Here is a 20,120-nt window from a genome sequence, read left to right as displayed (position 1 = left end):
AAACTTGTCTCTCCAGCAGGTTTTGTAAATGTCACATATTAGTTTCAGGCCTTTTGAGCAGACCAGTTGTTTGGTTCATTCACAGAAGTTTGTTTGTTGTTGTATCTTTCGGCTTTTCCTGGTTAGGGGTCACCACAGTGGAACTCTGGTCCGCTAATGATTGGCAGTAGATTTTTACATACCGACTTGCCAGGCCTGACGCACAACCTTCAACGAAGGTACGCCCATTCACGCACGTCTCCACACAGAAGACATTGGGAAAACCAGTTTCAAAAGTTACATTATTTAATTGGCTAACTGCTTATATTTCATTTGTTTATAACAAATTGGGCATTACTATACCAAAACCATTATGGGCCCATTCAACTAGATCCATGGCTACCTCTTCAGTATTTCACTCCAGAATGTCTATGAATGATATATGCTCAGCAGCAGCTTGGGCTACTCCCCATACTTTTATTACTCATTACAAATTGTATCTGGCTCCAGAGGTAGAGGTAGAGCATCATTTTGGTTCAGTGGTGCTCAGGAATATCTTTTCATGAGTCCACCCTGGAATTTAGGTAGCTGGAGACTCTGTCCCATCAGTTGAGGATAGAATGAAAATTGACAACATCAGATAAAGAAGTTGTGTACTAAGCATAATGTTTCATCTATGGTGTCCATTTTCATTCTTCCTGAACTCCCCACCCCCAACCCCCATCCTATGTAAACTTCTGGATGAGCTCCAGATGTGGCCTTCTTATTTGTTTGCAAATATTTCCTTTCTCCTAAAGTCAGCAAATAAGATCTGAGATACTTGGGGTTGGTGCATTATGGGTAAGGGAAAAGCTGGAGAGTTTTTGGTTGCCAGGAGCTTTAGCAATGGCCGCATCAGATCTGAGGGATTGGACCCAACCCCATCAGTTCAGGAAGAATAAAAATGGACGACACAGAATGAACATTATGATGAGTACATAACTTTTTATTTCTTTCCAACATTTTTTGTAATTGCCACCCTTGCAATCCATTAGGACCTGCTCCAATGCTGTAAAATACAATTTCTTAAAAGAACCACATACTTGTGAATGTGTATACAAAACATTGTTCTTATCATTATCTTTAATTGCATGCAAATGCTCTTTTATTCTTTTTATTTACACATAGCCATTTCAATATAAAATGCTTCACAAAAAGAACAAACAGCAGTATATACTTGCCTCACAGAATTACAGTCAGAGTGACCATTTATTCCTATTGATTTCTCAAAATGTTTTATGGTGATAAGTGGACCCTGCAATATAAAATGACGGTACAAAACCCACATTTAGTCATGCCTCTCTTGCACGGGAAGGTGTTGTAATGCTTTCTATTTCCAAAACTTGTTTAATCGCCTTAAGTTTTTTATATATAAAATTAGGTGCAACTCCAACAGCTTCCGCCACATCAGAATTTCCCAAAATAACCTTCCAATTATCCCAGATTACATTCTTAATAGTAAAATCATCCACTGTCATATTTAAAACAAAACTTCACTTAAAATGTGTAGAATCAATAACTTCTTGGAACTAACTGGGAATACCCACCTTTAAAATAGGTAAAAAATACAAAAAAAATGAATAGTAAATTCCGTTTCTTAGAAAATAATTTCAGATTTAGTAAGGAGCGAGAAACATCAGCTCACTTATTCGGAACAAATGACAACCCTTTATTAAGTAGGTTAATTTATGTGTTACTAAACTGTTCACAAGTAAATTATAAATATTGTCAGACAAAAGGGTATACCATTCAATAGATTCAGTCCTTGGTGCTGTACTTACTAATGACTTCGCCATGATCTGCCTCTGGTTCAGCAAAATATATTTCAATAATTATTTACATTACACTAGTGTGCACCAGAGCTTCATGAAAAAGAACATCCCTAGGGGTCAGATGATAACATTATCCAGAGATACTAATCCTGATTGGACTACTTTATATACCCACTGAAAAGGCCTAAATCTAATATGTGACATCAATAGAACCTGCTGGAGAGATAGGTTCGTCTCCCAAAGGGTGCCCCATTTCTGGAATAGACTTCCCATACATGTCAGAATACCTCACTGACCCTCTTCAAGCGCAACCTTGATGAGTGGATAGGAAACCACAAATTTGTTCCAGGGGTTTCATCTGTGTCCTTCATTGACAGGGGTGACAGGTGCTGACTGAGGTTTCTTTTTTGAGGATAAACTCTTGGCTATACTTGTAAGGGCCCCAGGGCCATTAGCCTAGTAACCTGCTATGATCCTATGATTCAGGCAGCCCTGCTGTAGTTCAGAGTCCCAGAAACATTGGTAGACTTGGTGCAGGCTATGTGCAAGAACCCATTGACTCAAGTACGGACATTGCTGGTCTCACAGAGGAGTTTCCAGTTGGTGTAGGTATGTGTCAGGGTTCAGCTGTGACCCCAGTGCTGTTCAGAGTGGTGATGAACTACATCAGCAAACAGTTTGGAGGGGAAGATCAACAAAGTTGCTGTATACGGACAATGCGGCATTACAGGCAGACTCTGAGCAAGAACTTTAGCAAATAATAGAGGAATGGAATGCAAAACTGAAGGATCATGGGATGAAACTAAGTACAGATAAGACCGTTGCAATAGCAGCAAATGGGGGAATCAGAATAAGCTGTAAATTGAGATAGAAGGGAAAATAGTGGAACAGTTTAATGACTTCACATATCTGGGAGGGGTGATTGAAGAAGAGGGAAGTCTGAATGAGGAGGTCAAAGTTAGAATCATAGTGGCTGCAGTGAACTGGCACAGAGGGTCAGGGGTAGTGCATTTATTATTATTTATTTACATTTGGTAACCAAGTAGTGTCCGACTGGGCAAAAAAGAAAAGCCAGTTTTCAGCGGAGACCTGGGGAGGAAAGATCTCAAAGTAAAGGTTACAGTATATTTAGTCATGTATGCAAGTTACAGCACAAAATGATTACTAAGAAGTTTATATAATTACATAGTACAGTATAAATCAAGTTATTAATAGCTGATAAAAAAAAAATCAAACCAAAAATCAAATGACATCAAATAAAACAAGCAATAAAATCAGTCAATATTGAGTTAAAAAGGTAGAAAGACAGAAAGTAGGGTTGTATGTTGGCTTAGCCAGAGGACGTATAGGAGCATAACAAGTGATTGGAGAAATAATTTGTAAGGAGCTGTTTGAAGCTATGAGTAGTAGGTATAGATAGCGCTGAAGAAACTTTGGTAACCACCACGGAAAAATAACCAAAGAAGGCATTTTTGCCGAAAACACTTATCGGAATTAATTTTATTTAGATTTTATTTAGAAGATTTTATTTAGAAGATTTTAACGGTTATTTGTTTCTTCTTGTTCGGTACCTTTGGCAGCTCTACATCATTGATTTTCATATAGGTATAGATAGTAGTTGCTGGGAAGAGAATTCCAAGTTTTGGCTGTGGAGTAGCTGTATAAAGAATCACTATAAGAGTTGTGTGTTTTGGTAACTTTGAGCAAGCTTTTATCAGCTGACATGAGTGAGATCAGATTAGAATAGCATTGTACGAGGTTAGGTAAGGCTGGGCAGTAGTCGGGTTTATGGATAACAGAGTGAGCTACTATTAGCTGGTTTTAGGACTAGTAATTTTGGGAGTTCAATCCAGTTTAGTTTTTGTAGGGCAATACAGTGGTGAGCTCTGTGGGGAAGATTAGTGGAAAATTTGGCGATTTAATTATAGCAAGCTTCTAGATTGTTCAAGTCAGATTTACAAAGGTTTGTGAAGACTTGAGAACAACAGAGAAAGGTGGAAAGTAGGTGAGTTCTGGCAGTAGCTATGATTAGAGAGATGGTTTAGCCCTGTAGAGAGCCCCTAGTTTTGCGTGGACTTTTTTGACTGTTAAAGCGATACGTCTGTCAAATTTTAGGTTGCAGTCTAGGGTAACACCAAGGAGTTTAGTATGTTCAACTGGTTCAATTTTTGTACCATTAGAGGCGAAGATAGAGAGATGGGTTTGTTGGTTTTTATCAGAGGAATTAGAAAATACCATAAGTTTGGTCTTGTGAGGGTTAAGAATGAGTTGGTGGTCTGAGAAGTATTTTTCAATGTTTTGAGAACAGTCTGAGACTTTACTTGGAGTTCATTTAAGGAAGGAATAGAGCAAATAATAGAGGCATCATCTGCATATTGAATGACAGAGGCAGGTGAAGTTGCAGTATAAAGATCATTAGTAAAGATAAAGAGAAGTGGGCCTAAGATAGAGCCTTGTGGGACTCCAACAGAGATGGGTAAAAGGGATGATAGTTTATGTCACCGTATGGTTTCTTGTTTTTTACTGCAGGAGAGGTAGCCGTGGAACCATTGTAGGGTACTGGAGCTGAAATTGAGAGAGGCAAGTTTGTTTAGTAGTATTTGATGGACTACAGTATCAAAGGCTTTTGACACATCAAGAAAGGTGGCAGAGACACAGTGGTTATTGTTTTTGAGGTGACAGAAGAATGTCAAAGAAGCACTGTCACTGTACTCTGTATCATATAGGCTGCTGAGAGGTGACATGCCTGGCCTACAGGGCAGTCTCTGACCCTGCCGTGATGTATATGCTGCACATCCACAAATCAAATGGCACAAGAATCTCTCACTCTAGGGATCTTAGCCTAGCCTGTGACATTAACGGAATATGCTGGAGAGACAGGTGTATGTCCCAGAGATTGCCGCTACTCTGGAATAAACTTCCTGTTCTCATGAAGCTGAGCTCCTCAGTGAACCCTATTCAAGCATAGCCTGGACAATTGGATGGGAGACTGCAGATTCACCCTGTGGGATGACACCCATGTCCCTCAAGGGCAGAGGTAGTTGGTGTTTTTCATAGATTCACTCTGTGAGTTATGTCTCTCTAACCAAAGACAGTTGAGGCAACTCAGTATTAACATGGTTAGGCTTGTAAGGGCTCTAGGGCCTCTAATCTAGTAACTTCCTATGAACCTAATAAGTAAAGTGTACAGAACTTGGGCAATAAAGGCAGAGCAGTTGAGGAAGCTAGAGGAGATGGAGATTAAGTGCCTGAGATGGATGGTAGTATGCATACTGCAGGACAGACAAAGGAATGAGGACATCAAAGCAGAAGCCAAAGTAGTTCCAGTTGCAGAGAAGGTCAAAGAGAGCAGATTACAGTGGTTTGTGCACATGTGAAAAAAAAAACAGAAGACAGTCTGGTAAAGAAGATTTGGGACCTTGGAAGAAGGTGAGAGTCAATGAGGACATCCAGCGAAGAGATGAACAGATTGTGTGCGAGAAAATTGTGACAGTCAGGCATTACTGTTGAAGAAGATAGGAAAGTGGTTTTGAATCAAGAAAGATGTTGACAGTTGACACAATACCTCCACCCCAAGTAGAAAATGGGGAAAAAAGGGGATTGATGATGATGAGGTGTCTTTACATTTTTGAGAGCTCTCCCTGCAGGTGCCCTTGTGGTACTATTAGAGAGCATGGTCTGGCTTCCCCACAGTGTCATACACATGCATTATAGAACCAAGCACCACATCTGGCTTGCATTTTCCTTGGCAGCAGAGTTCATCGCCTGATCGCCACGACTCTGGTTTTGCACAGTGTATGCTGTCTTGCTAGCTGAATCCAGGCTGTCCCTTGAAGCTGAGGCTATTGAATGTTCTGTTACTCTCTGTCAAATTCTCACTGTCTTAAGTAGTGGAAACTGAAGGTTCAGAAGTCCTTGAGTATGAGACAGAAAAGGATATAATGAGACCCCCTTCTCATATGACTACTATTTTAGCAAGTAATTTAGGCTGACAAAGTGCACGCAGTGCATGTTATACCTCTTCTCCTCAGAAACACCAACTAATATCTGGTTTTCCCTCCCACAGGGCCTGTCATTAAAAAAAATATATTCATACATTCTGGAAGAATCTAGATATTGATCCTTCAGCTTCTGTGATAGCTGATACCCTGCACAAGCCCCTGATGGAGTAAAGTGAGATCCTGACCAGACATCCTTGGGCAGACACCTGTATTACCTATTTTGTCTAGTTTATATCCCAAAGAGTGCATCACCTTTCTAACTTACCATATGATAATTAGTCTAAGACTTTGGGAATGGTTGCCAAGCAGATATTATGCAATGTTTGATCTTAGATTCCTGAACTCTCAGCATCCACAATCTGGTTCCAGGTCCTCCCTAGTGGATCAGGCACTGGAGAAATTGACAGACATTCCTGAGTCAAGGATCAAGGAAGATAAGGATAAACCCAGCCCGGTAATGCAGAGGGATAAAGTCCTTATTGAACCTCCAGATGACCCATGTTCAACAAGCTGCATGGGTGCTGGAGGGACTGGGTCAGGGAATGGTGGTGAGTGACGCATGCTGGTTTACCCATCTTGGATGGAAGGTTGTAGCCTAGGCTCACTACAGTAGCAGCATCAACAACCTAGCAAGTTGCAAGCAGCATACCTTTTGGTCAGAAGTTTGCAGAAGTGCACATGCACCTTCTGAAGGCAGCCACTGCAGAGCTCATAAGGCTGCTGCAGGGTGGTGGGGTTAGGGCACACTTCCCAGCAGCAGTATAATGCAAAACAGCATCCTTGATCTCCTCACTGGTCCCTGATTTGGGTTGGCTTGAGTTTGAGGGTGGCAAAGGGGGTTGGATCCAATAGACTAGGTATATGAGAAGAGAAGCTGGTGGCAGCTCATGGTCAGCTATGGGAGGTAAGAAAAAAGAGGACGATAAAAGGATAAGGACATTGTGATGTCTTATCTGTTCATAGGTACGTACAAGGCTTGCTGACATTGTGGGGTATTTTAAGCCCAGCTAATTTCCATTTTTCTGCTCAAAATAACATATTCCATTTGGTTAAAGATTGGTCTTACCCATCCTAGGATAGTAACATAGATAATTTGAGGGGACCCATGTGTGGGATAAAGCATTTAGAAGCTGCCTCTGTTGATTAATACGACAGGAGGCAGTCCTGCAAATAATTTTCTGTTTCCTATCCATAGAACTAAGTTGCAGTTGAAAACGGACAGGGATAAACTTTGTTTCATGTGGTTGGGGAATCTGTTCCACAGCAGTGGTATGCTCTATGAAGTATAGCTATTGTTTCAAACCATTCTGTTGATGTCACAGAAAAGGTTTAGATACCTAGATTGAGTATTTCTGATGTCGTTTGACATGCTGATATGTATTAAATCCATCAGTAATGGGCTGGATGATACATTGTATGCTAGACACAGGTCAGCTAGCTGTTGGCAGTCTGTAGGATACAGAGTATAGTGACAGGACTTTGAGTCAGTCCATGCAGTTCATGGTGTTTAGGCATTGTATCCTTCAATAAAGTATCTCTGTGGGAGTTCAGTTTTTGCATGTGTCTGGATAGATACATGCCAAAAGGGGCATTATATTCAATGGCCTAATGCGGGTTGAGTAAAGGGGGGACAGTGACAGCCTTAGATCTAGACACATTCCCTTTATTTATAAGCTGTACAGTATAGAAAGACTTTTTTACAACAATAGACACGTTGGTCAAAAGTTAAGCCACTGTCCACATAAGTTCCCAAATCTAGAACAAGTGAGTCCACTCTTAGGGAAGTATTGTCAGTGTGGTAGTCACATGGGGATTCAAGTGACTGCTCCTAGCTTACAGTCATCTGCAAATGATTAAATGCAAAAAGCCACTGAAACACTAAGAAAATGAATGAAATGGCAGGAGGAATTGCACGAAGTAAATCCACAAATACCGGCCTGGTATTTGTGGATTTACTTCGTGCAGTTCCTCCTGCCATTTCATTCATCTGCAAATGATGTTGGATTTTACTTCAGAAAAATTGATGCCAAACAGGAGAGGTTCCAGCACAGAACCCTGGGGTAATCCACTGGTGACTGGTCACTTTGTAGAGGTAACTATCCTTGGCAAAAACATATCTGATTCTAAAAGGTATTTTAAATTACCTCTAGCTAAATTCTTCTGCATATAATTCTAAAGCATCCTACCTAAGGCAGACAACAAGTATTGTTTAAACTGTGAGCATTGCTGAACTGTTGAAACTTGAAGTATGCATTTGTTTAACAATTACTTTCTAGTTACTAATGAAGTCTTGTACATAAAGTCTAAAATATCTTATCTAATGCTTTTAACATTTTTTTTTGTATAAACTGTGAAGATTCCTGAACTGCTTAAAATTTGTAGTATTTAACTGTATTACAACTAGTACCTGTATGCTATTAGTCTAGTAATCACTTGGAGCTTATCTCCCCGGGACTCTACTGAAAATGGACATAAATCCAGTTAGACTATCCCAGTCAACAAATGTAAAATAAAAAATAAATAAATAAATAAAACTTCCCCGTTGTGATTATCTGCTTCCTATGAGCCAGTTGGCAATCCAACAATTGACATAGGGGTTTATTCCCAGTTTATTTAGCTTTTTTTTTTTTTTTTACTATGTTTGAGTGGGGAATTGTGTCAAAAGCTTTGGCCGGGTTGAGGTGAGATGTCAGGGCCAGTAATCAGAGAGCCTGAATCCTCACCACCAACACCGCTGAGGGACATTCACTTGCAACAAAAATAGATGCACAATATTTACAGATGCAGCTGTTTGCACCAAGCACAATTTCCCTTAAGAGCACACAGGGAACACACTCAGTACAAGGACTGGGTTTCCCTCTCTTTCTCTCCAGGCCCCCAATAAGACTCCCCACTGGCACAGCTATGGGTTGAGTCCTCACCAGAGTGTCCTACACCAAGTTCTCCACCACCTTCTCTGTGAAACCAGTGCTCTGTGTCCCTGCTCCAAGTAGCTGACACACCCACAGTCTTTGAGATTTGATATATACACACACACACACACACAGAAAAGGCTGGCACAGATTTACTAGCTATGCCCCTCTGCCCAGGCTATAAGGTAGATCCTGCCACCAGGAAACTCCAAAGCTGGCTACTCTAAGGCTGTTACAAGGGTACTCAATTATACTCCATAAAATTAATATTAATACAAATGGTAGTGTTTAACCAAGGTAGTAAGGCTTTCAGGAGTGGCCACAGTGTCACCAAATAAATATTAGCACTGTCAAAGTTTAAAACATTCTAAAAAAGACCAACCACAATGAAAAGTTTAAATATATTCAATAATAAACAATAAAAGAAAACGAAAATACTAAGTATCTATTTATTTATTTCCAGTTTGATAACCGGGGAGGTCCACTGGGCTCAAGGAGCCCGTTTTCAGTGGAGGCCCGGGGAGAAAAGCTCCATATTACATACAAGAAAATCAAACTTATGATTAGTTGAAACAAATGTAGAATTGTATACTGAGATAAAGCAAAATACAATTGAAAACAAAATGAATACTCTTCATGACATATATGTAGTTGCTGAGAGAGACATTTGCATAACATAAAGGTGAACTGAGGCAGTGGAATAAGCTGACAAATATTTAAAAACTATGAAATTGCAAGTCTTTTGTTAGTAGTTGCAAAGACTGAATATTTGAAAGATAGAAGTATAGGTTTAGTAGTATGTGGAAGAAATAAAGGAGGAAAGTGCAATGTGTACAAAGTATACATTCAAGATTCTGGTGAAAGAAAAGAGGGGCAGTTGAGTAGTAGAGAGGGAAGGTGGTTGTTTAGAAGAAAAAGAAATCTGGTGAAAGTAGAGAGAGGCAGTTGTTTATTAGCAAAAGTGGAGTACACACATGTCCGGGATGATTATAGTAGCTAGTTAGCAGCATCTCTTAGCATGAACCTTATATGTAGGTAGAAAGAAAGAGAAAATTTCCAGATAGGGAGAGAGAAGAGTTACAAAGCTATGTACAGCATTTACATTATATACATTCAAGGTTTTGATGTAATATTACAATAAACACCAGAGTTTCAATCACAGGAAATATTAAAAATAACACAGATGGATAGATTCACACAGGTGCAGAAAAACAGTACTTAACTAATCTCATTATATTTTCCTGACTGGTCTAAAGAAATTCTATTCCCTGGTTACTTACTAAAGGAAGGCAAGACAAAGTGGGTGAGGGATCCTTCTATGTCAGGTTTCAGAAAACAGACTGCCTAGAGACTCCTGTCTCATCTAGTATTAGAACATCATGTCAGTGCTGGATTACAGAATGACATTACATTTATCTGGTTATCTGACTTCTAGTTCCCATACTACTCTCCTTTACCAGAAACTGAACCAGCATCTCGAACATATGTATTACCATACACACAGAAAGAGCTTTGATAAGATGTGTTATAGCATCTGGAAGCCATAAAACAATTTTAAACTTCCACCCTACCAGAGTAGCAGTTAGTTCACTTCCAAGGAAAACACAGAAGGCTTACTAGTACAGACTTTGTCTCTGACTGTTGAGACCTGTGAGATACAGTCTTTAAGGCCTAAATTAAGTAATTTAATTTCAGGATATTTTGCTAAAAGCTGGGGCTGAGCTTAACCTCTTCTCTTCCAGTATCATCTGTTACAATATATACATTTAATCAGTTACAGTAGTACAGTCTTACATACATGTATACTTCTTTTCTGTCCAGCAGGACACACTGTTGGTACATTTTTAACACAAGCAGTAAATACATTTTTCAACACAATCATCTGTACAAATAATTTTGATATACAAATGACATATAGTTTTTTACAAAACCACAACTAGCTATGCTGGCATATGTTTCACATCCACTGCCCTACTTCTCCTAGCATAGCTAGCAATACCTCACTTTGTCACACGAGGTATGCACTGAGGAAGCTGGATGACTTCTCCGTGTCTTGGATCAAGGAGGATCTAGTAAACACAATTCCTTGTGGCTTGCTGTAGCTTTGACTATGTTGGTAGTAACACTAAGGCACCAAGCTAAGGAGTATGTTTATGAGACCTAGAACATGTCATTCTGGATATAATTTTCTTGGATGGTTTTCTGATTAGCTGGGCTTCCAGGGTCTGGTTGAAAACTTTCAAAATAGGTTAACAAACACAGATCACAGCAGAGGGCCTCTGACATAGAGCAGATGTTCTTCTATTCATATGTTGCAGTATTCATAACATGGGGAAGTCTGCCACAGGCTGTCCCGAACATCTGACCAGTATACAGAAGTTTAAAGCAACTGTCAGGTACATGCAACGTCACACATAGGTCCCAGTCCAATGTTGCCCATAAAGTAATGTTGAGAATAAAGCAGACATCAGCACATACCAGCCTCAGAACTTTTCTGCTGGCAGTCTGAACGCCATCTCCGGTAGTTTTCTCAACAGCAAAGTTGCTGATTCCAAGTCAGATAAGTGCCCGGTTGGCACAATGCCATGGAAGGTATGTCATGTTCTTCGGGCAAGCCTGTTCTAAAAAAGGCCAGAAAGATTAGTCCTGAGGTCTCCGCTGCTCCTCCAATTCCGGATGTCTCTCTTGAGGCCGATGTTGGCCCAGAGACCTGTTCAGAGAAAGGCAGTGATTCTTCTGCTGGTACCATAGTGGAGGCCACAAAGTATCCTGTTAGCATCTCCTCGGGAGAAATTCACACTTCTGTGATGGATGTATAGGAGGAACCCAGGCTCATAGTCACTGAATGTCTTCTTGGAATACCTCAAATCTTTGATCATGAAGAGGTCCCATGCAATATTATCGAATGTAGGTCTGCATCATGTCCATCGACCTTTCACTGTATGGACGTTCTACTCAGGAAAAAGCAGAAAACAAGACATGCTTCTTCTTCTCAGGAACATTCTGCAGACTGACAAGCTTTTTCTCAAAGGCTGTTTAATGCCTTTAAGGCCCTTAGGCAGTCTACATGAGTCTTTCTCCCTTCCCCTTCTTTTTTTCCAGTCTATCCTCACAAAAGAATTAGGATTAAGGATTTCTCAGATGAAGATGATTCCTCTGGTGATGAGTCATTGGCATGTTTTGTCCAGATTTCCTCTCCATTGGGGTATGCTTCCCCAGAGGAGGAATCAAATGGTACATAATCTCCCAGGAAGGGTATTACGTTTGGTGAGACCATTATGAAGATGAGAGAATTTTTCAAGTGGGATTGCTCTCAAGTTATTGAGGTGCAAAAAAAGATATTATGACCTCTTACAGATGGATACCCCTTCCCCATCTGCAGTGCCTCCAGTGTTACCAGCTTTTTTGGATGCTTTCTCCTTTGGTTCTAAGTGTCCAGACTCTCACCCTCCTACCCCTAAAAGGCCAGATAGGTTTTACAAAATGCCAGAAGATTGCAAATTTTTCTTTAGGTGCCCTTCTGCAGATTCAGTTACAGTCTCAGTGGCTGCTGATAAGCCCTAAAAGCTTCTGCCTTCAACTTCCCTTCTACCCTATAATAAGGAGAGTAAAATTATGGAAGGTTTGGAGGAAAAAATGCATACTTCTGCCACTCTTGCCTTTAGGACTAGAAACTTCCAAACGCATATTATCAAATATGCCTTAGCCCTCCTTTCTCAAGCCACTCGGCTCATTTCTGAGTTTCCAGACTCTTAAGTCACAGCTTTCTTCCATTTTGGGTTCCTCTTCTCAAGTGACATGTCATTTCATTAAATGCAGCTATGCTCCACTTGAAGCATGTGCCAGAGCTGCTGAATCTGGCTCTGTCTTGAGGAGGTAATCTTCACTGAGACTCCATCCACTTCCAGATGGCATCCACTTTTTCCATGTTACCTCTAGCCAAACTTCAGATGAAGAAATTCCAGTGGTACCTCAGGTCAGTCCGGATGCAACATACTCATCCACGGATCCACGGGATTTTGTTATTCTTCTCCTTCCCTACTTGAAAAAAAGAGCTTCAGTGGTGGATTCAGCAGGTTACCTTGAATCCTGGGCTTCCTTTCCAATCCCCTATTCCATCTCAGGAGTTATACAACAGGCGCTTCAGACATAGGACGGGGAAACCTTCGCTTCTTGGAAGGTTCAAGACATTAGGTCTCCTTCCCAAATGAAGGAAAACATAAACATAAAGGAGATAAAGTAAAGCAACAGTACTAATACAGCGACAAGTCCATTACTACTAAGGAAGTAAAGCAACAGTACTAATACAGCGACAGGTCCATTACTACTAAGGAAGTAAAGCAACAGTACTAATACAGCGACAGGTCCATTACTACTAAGGAAGTAAAGCAACAGTACTAATACAGCGACAAGTCCATTACTACTAAGGAAGTAAAGCAACAGTACTAATACAGCGACAGGTCCATTACTACTAAGGAAGTAAAGCAACAGTACTAATACAGCGACAGGTCCATTACTACTAAGGAAGTAAAGCAACAGTACTAATACAGCGACAAGTCCATTACTACTAAGGCAAACCAGGCAAAACAAAAAGTAACTGGAACTACGAGCAGGTATAAAACAACAGTGTTTGTTCAAAAAGTATAAAGTCCACAACTTACTCGAAAAGTTGCTTTTGTAAAAAGTAAGAGATGTTTATTCCAAAAGTTTAAAATCCATAGCATATTTAAAGAGTTAATTGCCAATATAAAGGAGATGAGAGCTCTCATTTTGGTCCTGCAAACTTTTCACTCTCTTTCTTCCAGGTCCCCTAAAATGATTCACAGATAACACTACAGTTCTTTGGTATGTCAACAAGTGTGGTGGGGGGGCATGTCATATCTCCTGCTCAGGTTAGCTAACAGGGCTTGTGATATGGCAACTCTGTATTGGCTAATTCTTAAAACAGTTTACATTCTTTCCAGTCAGAATGTTGTGGCAGACACGTTGAGCAGGTCCATGACCATACATCTCAACTGTATAGATTTTCATAGAATGTCCATTTTTCTGCCTCATATTTTTGGTCTGTTTTTCACAAAATTGTGATTTTCTGGAAAATTAGTGGCAAATCATTAAAGGCTGAAGTAAAAAAAAAAATAATGACAGGCATTTGCGTTTCAGAGTTCTTACCCATCAGAAAATTCATGCTAATGCAAAACCTCTTATTCTATCAACTTTCTAAGTTTGTAAGAACAATATTTAAACATTGTCCCTATTTTGGGGCCTTTGCCCCATTTTTATTTATAGCTTTGTCCGTTTTTTTGCTCAGAAAGTTAGAGAGGTATGCCCATGACTCAGTCCCATGAATGGATGTTGCACAGGGCTGTGCTTTTGGACATTATCCACTGGTGGAATACTCCTAAGGTAGATCTCTTTGCTTCCCCTGATAACTTCCAAAGTTTTGTGCCAGAGTTCCCAATCCTCTAGCATGGAAGGTAAACACACACTAGCCTTCTCTTGGAAGGGGATGTTTCTATATGCATTCCCTCCTTCCCCCCTTCTACAGAAAGTTGTGTTAAAGATACAACAGGACCAACCAGCAATCTTGCTGGTGACTCTCTTTTGGCCAAGATAGCTTTGTTTCCCTCTTCTTCTGCATTTAGCCAAGGACAGCCATCACAAGTTGCCTCACAAGATGGATGTACTCACGCAGGACAAGGAATCACTAATACAACCACAAATGTCAACCCTTCATCTGACACTATGGGTTATAGTGTTTTGTTTCCTTTCAGACACCTATTTTCTGAGGATATGCTGCAAGATCTGCAGGAGGCCAGAAAACATAATACTAGGAAATCCTTCATTTCCAAATGGAAGAGGTTTTCCATCTGATATCTTTCTAAAACCATTGTCTGTGGATATTCCTGTGGTTTTGTCTTACCTGTGTGAACTGCTGAAGACTGGATTATCAAACTCTTCAGTAAAAGCTCATCCTTCAGCCATTTCTGCTTGTCTGCCTATAGCCCCTCCTTTGGCTTCAAGACTGGAAGTCAGGGTTTTCTTAAAGGGCGTCCTACATATCAGACCACCAAGGAAACCAGTTCCTCCTCCTTGGGATCTAAATTTTGGCTTAGAAAAAAATGATGTTGCCTCCCTTTGAGCCAGTAGTCTCTTCTGCTTTCCAACATTGTTCTTGGAAGACAGTACTTCCTTAGGCTGTCACTTCAGCCAGAAGGGTTTCAAATCTTTAGGCCCTTATGGCTTCCTCTCCTTTTACTGTTTTCCATAAGGATAGGGTTTCCGTATGTACTAATCCCACCTTTATGCCCAAGGTGGTGAATGAGTTGTCACTTAACCAATCCAGAAATTTGCCTACTTTCGTTCCCTCTCCACAGTCTTCTAGCAAGAGGATTTTACACACCTTGAATGTGCATAGACAACTTAGATTTCACTTGGATAAAACCAAGTCTATCAGGAAATCCCATCGTCTTTTCATATTTTATCATCCCAGAGCTCTGGGTAAGCCTGTTTCCAAGCAGACAATCACCACTTGGATTTCTAAGGCTATTTCTTTTTATGTGTTTAATGGAAAAATCCTTGCATCTCCAGTTAAGGCTCCTTCTACTAGAGCTGAGTCTTCTTCAGGTGCTTTTTTCAAGGGTCTGGATACATGCTCTATCCTGGAAGCAGCTACTTGGTTTTCTGTCCATACTTTCACAAAACATTAAAAAGTTGGATGGTATTTTTAGATTTTAGAGCTGGTTTTGCCAGGGCTGTTCTTCAGGGGCTTGTAGAGAGTGCTACTGCCCCTCCTCCCACTCTTTCCTCTGCATCGGCTTTGGTATTCTTCTTCATGTTATAAATACTGCAACATATGACTAGAAGGACATAGAATAGTTCTGTAAAATCTTACCGTAACCGTAGATGTCCTTCTCTTCTATATGTTGCAGGATTCTGTCCCTCCCTTCTTCTTCCTTCTTGATTTCTGGATTTGTGTTTATCTCAGTTTATCCCAGGCTGGTGTTCTTCTTGGGGCATTCAGTTCTGAGGAGGGTACATGCCGTCGTTTGCTTTATTCCCAATGTCACTTTATGGCCAGAATTGGACGGGGACCGATGTGTGACATCACATGTACTTGACAGTAGCTTTAGACTTTTGTATACTGGCCGGACGTTCAGGACATCCTGCAGCAGACTCTCCCATGTTATGAATACTGCATCATGTAGAAGATAAAGACATCTAAGGATATGGCAAGATTTGACACAACTATTCTTTCTCTTTCTAGGCCACTTCAGTTCTTCAAGAAGTCCTCTTTTTGAATGATGAGGGCCCTTACTTAGACAGTGGTGCTCTCACAAGTTGTGTTGACAAGTCACTGAAGAGGGAGAATATTGCACTTACAGCACAGTTATCTTGGTGTGAAGTACTTGCAGGGGAGAGTGGAGCTGAAAGCAGCAGAGCAGGAAAAGGATCTGGAGGTGGTGAGATCTGGACTGGGCTGCCAGAAGTAGATTGAGGGGGGCAGTGGCAGCATCTGCAGACAGTGCTGGGCTTTATCCTCAAGGGGAATAAATTCCAGAAACAAGGAGGTAATACTTCTTTTCAAAAAGGCCCTGGTCACACCATATCTTGTTCTAGAGACCATGTATGGAAGGGATCATCAGTCTTTGGGAAGGAATATAGACAAAGTTATCAGAAAGATTTGTAGTATGGAGGTGCAAGAATGTGACCAGGGGTAGATGAGCCTAAAGCTTTTCTTTCCTGAGATCAGAAGAGGCAAATGGAGCCTGGTATTGGGGGCACACGCTCATGTCATCCTGAACAAGAAGAATAAAATAAAAAGAAAGTGGCCCTTCCAATGGACTGCAGGGACTACTACTTGGATCTCCAAAGTACTTTTTTCACAGATAGGGTTGAAGACCCATAAAATGAACTACCTGAATGGCGGTGAATATACAATCCTCAGAGGTGCATCTGAGACTGCTTGAAACACATAGCAAAAAGATAAAGGTAAAATCAAGGCTGTAGAGAAGATAGAATGTTAAGTTCACTTAAATGGCAAAGTAGGTTAAGTCTGTCTCTTTCTGCCTTCTTGCTGCTGGCAAGCAAGTGTAATCTAATGTATTGGTGGTTGCACTGGCCCAGCATTTGCAGTCTTGACTGTTGTCTAGGACCTTTTGGGACAGGAGAGGGTCAATTTCTCAAGGTTATCCCACCTTGAAGGACCATCACTGAGAACCAATTAGTTCTCTATGTCTTTATCAGCAGTCACTTCTCGTAGCGTTAGGTGCTATGCCATAAAGACCTTCATACAGAAACCAACTTGTCTTTACATATCTCTTGGAACGAGCTCTCAGAGTATGTTGCTTCACCTGAAAAAAAAAGTTTGTGCGGGGGTTGCTCCTGTATTTTCCTCATTCAGAAGCAATTGGGAAAAGTCCTCTCTTTCTTGCCTTGAGGAGATAGTCTTCATTGACCTCTGGTTATGTATTTTCCTGTGCCCTTCCTACCATGGGAGAGGGTCCAGGAAGTCATCCCTTTGGCATTCTTGGTGAGAATGCAGTACAGGATCCAGGTCCAAATCCTTCTATATCTTCTAGGTGTGATGGCTCCAACATTTTTAGGGCCACCTTGTATACTAGATGATTTGGTTATTGCACAGGCATTTGAGTTGTTATTGGCTGCAAAGCCACCTTGTGCTCATAGATCTTCCCTCTCATGTCCATTACATGTTACAAGGGCATGACCTTCAGAAGGCACCCATTCCTGCATTCAAATCTGTTACAGGTGCTAATGGTAAATGCTTCCCTGGAAAACATCTGGAGCATTTCTCCCCAGGCCTCCGCTGAAAACAGGATCTGTGGAACCTAGTTGGACTTTCCCGGTCAACAAATGTTAAATAAAAAAAAAATAAAAGGTGGAGAGTCTACTTCAGCATCTGTATGGTGCTTGAGATGTGGTTCACCAGGGAGAAAGGAGTCAGCATCATCTAGCTGCAACAGAAGACCACCTTCCTCACCCTGTATTAAGACAGAGACTAAGTTGCTTCTGGGTCCACTTATTCATTCAGGTAACCAGTCCGTGATGTGATGTCTAAACAGGCAAGGGACATGTACTTTTACTTCCTGTGCTGGGATGTGATGCTTGTTGGATGGTGGACCTCTTATGAAGTTTCACATCCCATGGAAGGTGAATGGGTTGGTGGTCTGTGACCTGTGTCTCCAGTCTTCTGAAGAGTTGTGAGTTTCAGAACAGTTTCTGGTTTGGATCTGTTGGAAACAGTGCACTCCAGAGATCAGTTATTTCACCAGATAGGATAATGCAGTCCTTTCCTTATTCTGATCAGCACAGCAGGGAAGAGGAGAGGTAGTTGTGGCAGTGTTTACTGTCCTGTGGCACTAGAGATTCCTTTGCACATATTTCTGACATTACCACTGATCCTGTGCCTCATGTCAAAATTCAGGGGGAGACCAAATTTAATTCATGTCACCCCCCTCCCACACACACACACACAGACATGAAAGTGGCTGATAAGTGAGTAGTTTCAGGCTGCCTAATTATTAGTATTACAAGAAGCTCTTCTTGTCTTACCTGAAGATTCCCACTTCTGCAGCTCTTTTTTTCTCAGTTCCTGGCTTCTAACTTAGACCCCTTGATCCTGGTCAATCTCCTTGCTAGAGTATCAGAGGTTATTGAAGCTGCTTAAAAGCCTTCTGCATAGCACGTCTATGCCTTCAGTTAGAAACTGTTCTTAATTTGGTGTAGTGCCCTGTACTTCACAGTCGTTTATCTTGCAGATGCCTTTCACAACTGTTCAGTTTGGGTTTCAGTTATTCTATTGTTAGAGTGCATGTGGCAGCTGGTTCTACTGATCCCCACCTAACAGACTGCAAAATTGTGACTCAGTACAGGCTGACCAAGCAATTTCTTAAATAATTGCTGCATTTCTGTACCCATTTGAAGAATTCTGTCTCTTCATAGCACTTAAGTTGGTCATTCCAAAGTGGCAGCTCATACCTTGCAAATTTGTTTTCTGGTGTTTTAGTCTTCAGAATGGGTAATTCTGGTGGTGTTAGCTGTGCAGGTATGTGGGAATTTCGTCAGGGTGTTGTCTGACAATGCCTCGTATGCTAGGCGTAGCTCTCCCCTCAACAGCCTATAAGATACAGAATACAGGGATAGGATTTTGAGGTGCTTTGCCTAGGACATATTACTTACACCTTTTATTATTTTAGTCAGGAACCTCTGTGGATGTTCCAGTTGTTGGATGGTCCTGATTAGGTAGATACCAAAGGGGGCATTGTACTCAGTCATATGTCTGATGAATGCTGTAAACATCAAGTCAGATGTGCTGCATCCTTAGCTGAACCCAAACTGCACATCTCCCATCATACTTTCTGCTACTTTGCATATTTATCAATCACCTTCTCCAGAACTTTCATGCAGTGTAATAGGAGTTTGGTACCTGTCAGTGATAAACAGTGTAAGAATTATGTACCTGGATTGAGAGAATCCAAGAAGGGCTTGCAGGATTGATAGGTGAAGAAATTCTTGCCAGCAGAATTCTGAAAAGTATTGGATTATCATATTTAAAACCTAAAGGTGGCCTTGCAGTATGAAAACATGGTGCAGAAAACAAACGCAATAGTGAGGGCAGTAGCACACAGATGGGTGTTAGGATGCACACGATGGGTCAGTGCATAAGAGGGAAGCTGGTGATACTATTCTGTGAAATTAGTTCATCTCATCATATCACAACTGGTAATTAGTGGTAAGTGGACACCTCACTTTCTTCTCTGTTGTGTGACCCTGTGGTTCATTAAATTAAGTTAAAGGGTGTAGGAGGGTGAAATGACCCATGTGCAGGGTAGGGAAATGCAAGTCCGTAAAAAAAGCAGTCCACAGTGTGTGCTTCATTTATAGATAATTTTTAATTAGTCGCATTTAGTGATATATTTTTCTGTCAATTGAATTGTGATCAACTTTATAGATCCGTGATTCAGCTTTTGTACCTTATGTAATTTTGTTGGCCACTATTTGGAAAGGTTTTGATAAAATGGAGGCAGTCCAGAGGAAAAAAAAGAGGTTTTATTTGAACTGGATAAAACCCTTAAAGGACTTAACTGTTCATCAACTTACCCTAAAGGGACTATGATCCAGATGTTCATCGTGTTACCCTGCTGCAGTCATCACACTTGGGGTTATCCTGCCGTCAGGCGGTCCCACAGTCGGCCAGAATTCCAAAGTCTTGGTCCGGCGTCGGTTGCTGTCACTTCTTTCCTGACGTCAGTGCGCCAGGGGTATATATAATGCATCCAACGCCATTTTCTTCAGTCTTTCTTACCGTGCGGTGCCCGAAGCAGAAGCAGTTCGCAAGTGCCGGTTGGCCGATTCCTGAGATTTTCGAAGTCGAATTTCAGATCCGAAGTCTTCAATAA

At 41.0% G+C, this 20,120-nt stretch overlaps 1 protein-coding gene across 1 annotated transcript in view; it reads left to right on the top strand.

Moving 5' to 3' along the window:
- Positions 1–20,120, top strand: part of ADCK5 (aarF domain containing kinase 5) — a 1,011,483-nt gene that overhangs the window by 694,087 nt on the left and 297,276 nt on the right. The window lies entirely within an intron of this gene.

This window comes from Protopterus annectens, chromosome 3.part1 (genome assembly GCF_019279795.1).
Source record: "Protopterus annectens isolate FY-2018-M chromosome 3.part1, PAN1.0, whole genome shotgun sequence".
Classification (NCBI taxonomy): Eukaryota; Metazoa; Chordata; order Ceratodontiformes; family Protopteridae; genus Protopterus; species Protopterus annectens.
The sequence above is the reverse complement of the archived record's forward strand: the minus strand, read 5'-3'. Positions and strand labels throughout refer to the sequence as shown.